We start from the raw sequence: 8,071 nt of genomic DNA on the forward strand, positions 1-8,071 counted from the left end.
ACATAGTCAGTGGCAGCTGGCACCTACCGGGAGAGGAGGTGGACGAGCATCAATAAAATAAAAATTAAATTAAACACTTACGGAGTCCTCCGCACTAGACCTCTTTTTCTTTAACTGCAGCCCGGCCACCAGGAAACTCCCTTGATCAATCGTGGGACTGATCTCATGCAGCATGAGAGCAGTGCCCTGATTGGAGGTGCGGCCTCACTCTGCACTCCACAGCGCTCTGGAGGCCTGCAAAAGACAGCTGGGTTAGAGATCTTTAAAGTGTGCATGTGTGGCTGGCTGTCGCAAGACAGCCGGCCAAAAAGACATGCGCACTTTAAACAGTGGACATACAGCCCCCCCCTCCTTGCTGCTGTCACTCAGCAGACCCCGCCTCGTTGTGACACTCTGTTCGGGACGGGGGATAAAAAATGAAATGGTAATGAATTACCATTTTATTTTTCATCTCTGAGGCTCTAGGGCGTAATTTAAGTGGGGTGGCACTCCTACGGAGGAGCCATCCCTGCATGGAGTCAACCCAGATGGACCTAAGTACTGCCCAGCGGTGGTGTTATGCCAGCGGGAAATCCTAAATGTTATCAACTGAGGGAATATATCGATCCCTGACATTAGTACCAAGCCTCCAGGAAATGCTGTAGGATCTAGCTGGGTAAATTAGGCACCATATTGTAGGTTCTGTTACATTATTTTTTACAGACTAAATTATTAGCTGGACGTTTAAGTTGGCTGAGGAGCCCTCCTGCCCTGCCTTTAGAGGCGAATAGATTTAGCTTAAGCAAAGAGAGGGGGTGGAGGTGAGAAATGAACAGACAGGACTCTGAGTAAACCGGTAGGAGTTAACTAGGAAAACGCCACTGAAAGACGTCCTTGATCTTTTTGCTTTACCTGAAGGCCCAGGGAGGAAAGGTTATGAAGGGTTAGGGGCACAGGAAGAGGAGGGGAGGAGCGACCAAGGTAACCTTAAGCTCTGGAAGGAAGGCTTAGGTCACGTGATGGGTTCAGGGTAGGTAGACCTAGGACGACTGACCCACTACGGCCGATCTCTAATGTGGCCACAACATTGCACACATATTGATTGAGTTCCATTTAAAAGCATCCCAAATGCTCACCCTCAAGCAAAACACATCTGACACTCAATATGCATCAAGGAAGAAATACGTTCCACAAACATACAAAAACAGTACAAACTCTCACTGTGTGGAAGCATAGTTCAGGTGCAGGGCATGTTCAGCAAAATATCACCTGAGAATCGGCGCTTCTCGGGCTGGAGGCCTGGCTGCCAGCCCCACCCCTTTCAGGGTTCCTGCTCCATGCTCCCAGTGGAAACTCTTTCTAGTAAAGACTCTTCTGGCCTTGATTGAAGGAGAAAGGCATTTTGTCAATTGGCCGCCTTCTGTAGAGAAACGGGATTCTGTCTTTCAGAAGTTTATAAAATACATAATCGCTTCCTAAGTGCGAATTGAGGAAGTACCTCGGAATATGCAGTGCTTTCCATCCATTGCTTGCACGAGAAAGGTTCATCCGGTATCTAACCTCACTGGAAGCGAAAACAATCTGCGCTTCTAAATTATACAAACCCATTTCAAATGACCATTTAAATTGCATCTAAGTCCAGGCACAATTTGATACTAAACAGAGAATAATAACACACACAGCTATTGAACTTCTTAAAATTGGCAACATTGAGTTTTAAGAGCTTCAAGTAAATGCAGATAATAGCAAGTTAGTCTGAAACACTTGCATGTTATTTGTCCAGTGGGTTTTTGGATGGAGGTGTTTGATTGACTTTTGAGTCGTGAAATTAAACTGAGTCCTTCAGGAGTAATCATTCCTTCGGTTATCTTAATTAGAAAATTACATGGGATTACAGTTCTACAATAGACCCCCATATATTAGCAGATACTACACCTTGTCATAATGTAGCACGTATAGATATGATCAATATACAACATAAGCCTCCATAACAATATATTATGGTAGTTAAGCATAAATTAACAAAGTGAGACATGCAAAAAAGACTGGGTGAGTTACTTGTGAAATTCTAGTCCTGGCCCCTTGATATACCTCCGTAAAAAATGGTTGTCCATAAAGATTCTTTTTTTATTTGTGTTTTTGTATCATTAGAGAAGTAATTTAGCTTGGGTAGACACTGCTAATCAGGCCGAATTTTTCTGGATGACATTTTTAAAAACGGCAGATGTGTCGCAGTAATGCTGTAATACTTTGAGTGAGAATTGCGCTTCCCCAGTAGCGTCCCTTTGGTGCACAGCCAAATTCAGGACAGTAATCCCTTTATTCTTAATTTGTAATATCAAACTGTATCCAATTTTATTGGTTTATCGGTTTATTCCATCTTGATATTCTTCATTCAAGTGTGCATTCATTCATTCAAATGCCGGGGTTTCCAATGTGAATCACTTTTCCATAAATACATTCATGAAATGTATCAATAACATTATAGTTTATCCCAATGCATTTCGGGCTGGTTTAGCCCTTCACTAGGGGTGGTGTTTCTGAAAGTAGATGTAGAATGTAGTGCGAAATAGACTGCTTTGGCGATGGTGTCCGTCACCGTATGTTCAGTACTCAATCATACAAATCACCACTGTGCGATTTAGTTGATGCATGAATGCTGTTGATGGTGTGTTTACTTAGTGTATCAATAAAGTCGTGACAGAGGCGGTTAAACGAATATTTAGAAATAAACGTCAGTGTGTTAGTAACTGTGAATGATATAATTACTCTGTGTTTCAATAATGCGGACACTAAGCGGTTAGACGCCGCCAAGGGTTTGTAAAATGGGCGCACGCGAAGCAGTAAATATCACCAGTGAATTAGACTGGTGACCTAAATAATCACTCTGTGTGTCAGGGACGCTGACACTGGAAAAAATTATACGCCACAGAGTGTAAACCCTTGGCGAGTCCACCTCCGGTGTTCAGTCAATTTGTGGTTTCCAGATCTTGTAGAAGTCTATAGAATTTAAGTTACATTTTGTTTGGTTAATCATATGGTGAGTAGTGGCTCAAGGAACCTAAGTACCTTACTCGAGTATGAACTTCCTTTAATTTGTTTTTTTTATTATACCACCGGGACATTATGGGGCTAGAGGTACTTATTCAGTTTGCTTTAGGCAGTATCTGGAAAGATGGGTTTGGAATGCGAATATTTCATTTTGTTATTAGTAATTTTGGAGGATATATTATTCAGGAAGAGGTGATGGAGTTCAGTCTATAGCTAAATAGTGTTTTTTTTCTGTCTGCAGTTGGATAAAGGGAGACGTTTACCAGGCTCACACCTCCTAGTTTCTTTCCAAGTCTAGATTTGCGAAGTGCAAGTCTAGGCGTTTTGGTGTTCTAAAAGTACTTTAAAATTGGTATGCTAATGGATTTTAAGAATTAGTTAGAAAGGTGCCTCAGGAACGTACTAAGCTGTCTGTTGGCGTAACTATTATCTCTATTATCTGACTGGATTCCATTCTTCCTCAAAATGCTAAACATGCCAAACAGGCCGCTCAGACCTATCAGTACGCTGCTAATGCAGCGTCGTGACTGGCTGGTAAAGGCAGGGAGCCTGGGTGCTTTCTGTGCTACAGAGTGAGGAAGGAGGAGAGGTGTGCAATGGCGGCGAAGAAGGTACGTTTATTTTAAATCCAAATCTCACCCACCACCCCTGTACGCTGCTAATGCAGCGTCGTGACTGGCTGGTGGAGGCAGGGAGCCTGGGTGCTTTCTGTGCTACAGAGTGAGGAAGGAGGAGAGGTGTGCAATGGCAGCGAAGAAGGTAAGTTTATTTTAAATCCAAATCTCACCCACCACCCCTGTATGCTGCTAATGCAGCGTCGTGACTGGCTGGTGGAGGCAGGGAGCCTGGGTGCTTTCTGTGCTACAGAGTGAGGAAGGAGGAGAGGTGTGCAATGGCGGCGAAGAAGGTACGTTTATTTTAAATCTACATCTCACCCACCACCCCTGTTCCGCAGCAGCCGCCACTGTATAGGTCTGAGCAAAGCTGTTTTTACCCTCAGCAGGAGAGATCAAGGATGCATGGATCATGGGTAGAGAGAAGACCAAGAGGTGGAACAGGTGTGTTTTAAGAAATGACCTACCCTTGTTAATCAGTCCCCATTCCTAAGGATAGGGGACTGATCAACAAGGGTAGACTTTAAGGATGCTTATTTAATAATCCCAGTGTGTGTAGAGCACAGAGATTACACAGTTCAGGTGGGATGGGAAGTGATGGAAATTCAAGAGTCTGCCATTTGGACTGACTTAAGCTCAGTGGTGTTTTTATGAAGGTCATGAAAGCGGTGATGGCTTGGTTGAGATCGAGAGGGGTATGGTTGATAGTGTATTTGAACAATGTTTTGACCATGGCAGAGAAAAGGGAGTTAGCTGTAGATCAGACAGAGTTAGCTGGGAGGATGTTAAAGAATCTAGGCTTTGTGGTGAACAAGGAAAAGTCTTGTTTAATACCAGCACAGGAGAATACTTTTTTAGGGTTCCTGAAACAGACCTTGGAGGGTGCGTTGAAGTTACCATTGGAAAAAGTGAAGAAGGTATGCAAGGAGCTGAGGAGTGACGCAATCAGTTCAAATATCATTGCGACAGATAGCAAGGTTGTTGGGACTCTTGTCTGCATCCTTTCAGGTGAATTTTCCAGCGCTCCTGCATTATCAAGCTCTTCAAAGATTGAAAGGTTAGCATTTACGTATGGGAGTGAAGTATTCACAAAAGATAGAGCTGAATCAGGGGGCAATGCAGGAGGTGAATTGGTGGTTAAAGATTGCAAAGATTAGAGGCCCCCTGCTAATAATGTGAAGTTCACCAATGCAGGGAAATACATACTGTAAAGTTCCTAGGGCAACTTTAATATATGTTTAAAAATTCATAATGAAAATGGTTTCAAAAGAGGAGACTCACTCAATGTACAAAAATATTTTTTATTAAATAATTTCTACTTCAAGTATACCATATTAAACTTATTGTAACAGAGAAATCACTGTGTCATTCTACATGCACACTGCACTCATTCATTTATCCATACATACAACTCATACACATGATTAAGTTCTTTTGGACATTCTATACATTTCATTCATGGAAATTGTAAATGCGTGATGATACAGTATCCCAATGTTAATCACAATTTATATATTCAGTCAAGGAATACACCAAAACGAGATGTGGCAGTGATTCATCAATTGGTGGTTAATGAACATGAAGGTGTGGAACAGAAGGGCCATTTTTGGGGAGGTCCCAGGGGTGGTGATAGTCATATGCAAGTCTGTATGGTTGGAGAGTAAGGTGTGGAACGGTGACAACAGGAGGCCGTTGGTCAGAGAAAGAGAGGGAGATGCATATCAATTGTTTGACGTTACTGGCAGGATTGTTCGCAGTGTAGAGTTTTGTGAAGAATCCTGTGATATGTTATGTGCTGCTGAAAATAGACTATGTTTTAGCGGTTTGCTATGTCAACAAGCTTGGAGGCCCACGATCAAGGGCGTTAGTGGGGTTGGCAAAGGAGTTTTGGAGTTACTGTTTGAACAGGGAGATTATGGTTCAGGCTCCACATATTCCTGAGAAGAGCAATGTAGAGGCAGATAGATTCCTAGAATATCAAAAAGATGCTAGCAATTGGAGGTTGAACAGGGAGGTGTTTTTTATTTTGGATCAGAGATGGGATCTGTTGGAGGTGGAACTATTCGCAGACAGGTTGAATGCACAACTACAGACGTTTTACAGTTGGCGACCGGACCCGGACCATATGAAGTGAATGCTTTAGTTCAGGATTGGGGAGAGGCACAGGTCCTAAAAAAAGAAGTGGGGGGACTAAACTAGTTAATCAGTATGCAAGTGACATCACGGCGTGTAACATCACAGTGCATAACATCACAGGAAGTGACATCAGATCTTAAGCCCTCACATATATGTTGAACACTTCTATCGTGAGTACATTCGAGCATATTTCGAGTACAAATGCACACCCTCCTGATTTAGGCAGAAGATTCACACTTTTGTATGCTACACATAAAACAATGTTGCCTTTTGTCACGGTAAACCTCCTCTATCCATAGTGTTTTACAAGAATAAATAGTGATATTTAAATTAAATTATTACAATGTCTCATTGGGGGGGCACTATATAAGAGCAATACATCTGACATTCTTACAGTGCATGTATATCTCCTAAACAGAGCCTGAACAAAGTGAAAAGCTGCCTCTCTTCAGTATGTGTGAAGTGCTAACAAGGTGTGAGCCTTTGTTTCCCCTCTGCTGCATTTGCTTCTAGGTGTGAGGCTGACTGCTGCCAGCTAAAAGTCTCACTAAAGGAGGCCTGATGACCCCTCAGATTCGGCCTTTGTTATTGGCCCAGCAGGAGTCTGAACGAAGAAAGCCCCGTCCCCGCCTGCACATTGTTGCGGATCGAAAAGCAGACCCCAAAGTGCAGGCGCTGCTGAATTTGTCCTGGTGTTTACAAATGACACAGGGACGAATTAAAAGACACACAATTGATGGACAGAATGCAGAACAAATCAAAACATTCACCCCCAGTCAAGAGATCTGGGTTAAATCGAGCATCCTAGGACCGGTTTCAGGGTTTCACCCCTCTTCAGCCAGGATAGCTTGAATCCAGTGGCACAGTGAACCCGGGACCCACGTCTGGGCATACCCCGCGCACTTAGGGCGAGGAAGCAAAAGACACTTAATTGATGGACCGAATGCAGGACAAATCAAAACGTTCACCCTCAGTCAAGAAATCTGGGTTAAATCCATCATCCTTTTGCTCAGCATGCCACCCCACTTTAGACCTGGCCATATGAAAATCAGTCTTGACCCTGTGCACCCCGTGCTATCCATGCCACTGGAGTCAATCTATTTTTAAAGAGAAACTACCTCTTTAGCGGCCTATATTTCTTTCATTTCCTGGTAAATACTCTTAATTAAATCTTAATAAACACGCACACCTACAGTGATGACCCATAAATACAACGTATACACACAATTCTTTACTTTTTATCTTTGTTTATTTTGTTTGATAAGCAAGAGCATTTTTTTTGTATCAAAAAGTGATTATAAACATTTCATTTCAGTGTTATGATTTCTAATAATTACCAATATACTAAGAAACAAATATGTACAATTGGACAAATTATTGGACATATCTAAAATGACATAAACACAAATTATTTAGCCCCTCGATAGGCCAATTTACATCCTTACATTCATATCTTGCATACTAATCTTGCATACAAACAATCATACCACAAACGAATCACTACAGAAAAGAGAAAGAAAAACCAAATAAGAAAGTGTACAACTGGGAAAGTCAATTGTCTAGGAACAATCAAATTTTTTTTTTCACATTTGACTGTAAAATTTACAGTAACAGACTTAATTTCCTCTTATTCTTTAGTCTGAGTATGTCCAGATAAGCTTTCTTGTCCAGTTGTAGAGGAGCTGGTCTACGCACGTTTCGGTGAGAGATAATTTAAATTCACCTTCATCAGGACCAATAAGGAGAGAAAATGTTTCTGTGCACAAACGAGGGGACAGATCTCTGCTAGAGATAAGTCATATTTTCGAGCTCTTATAATTCTGTTACAATCCTCAACGAATCTTCTTTCAAATGAGGTGGATCTCTTGTTGGGTTAATCATAAAGACTATTGGTTTGCCACGAAATGTAGGTTTGGACAGGCCTGTATATAATATCTCCAAATAAAGTTGTTCTGTCCTAGAGGTGTGCCTTCGTTAGAGATTGTAGCCTCGAATTTGACGACAATGGAGAAGACGGCACAGCTTTGTGAAAATTAAGAATCAATAATCCGTAAACCCCTTTGGACCTGATTTTGACACATGCTATGGCCTTGACAACAACCAGGAGTTAAGATTACAAAATATTTTCTGTCCCTACAATCTCTAACGAAACGTGCGTAGACCAGCTCCTCTACAACTGGACAAGAAAGCTTATCTGGACATACTCAGACTAAAGAATAAGAGGAAATTAAGTCTGTTACTGTAAATTTTACAGTCAAATGTGAAAAAAAAAATTCTGATTGTTCCTAGAC

This window comes from Triturus cristatus, chromosome 2_1, assembly GCF_964204655.1.
Source record: "Triturus cristatus chromosome 2_1, aTriCri1.1, whole genome shotgun sequence".
NCBI classification, from domain to species: domain Eukaryota; kingdom Metazoa; phylum Chordata; class Amphibia; order Caudata; family Salamandridae; genus Triturus; species Triturus cristatus.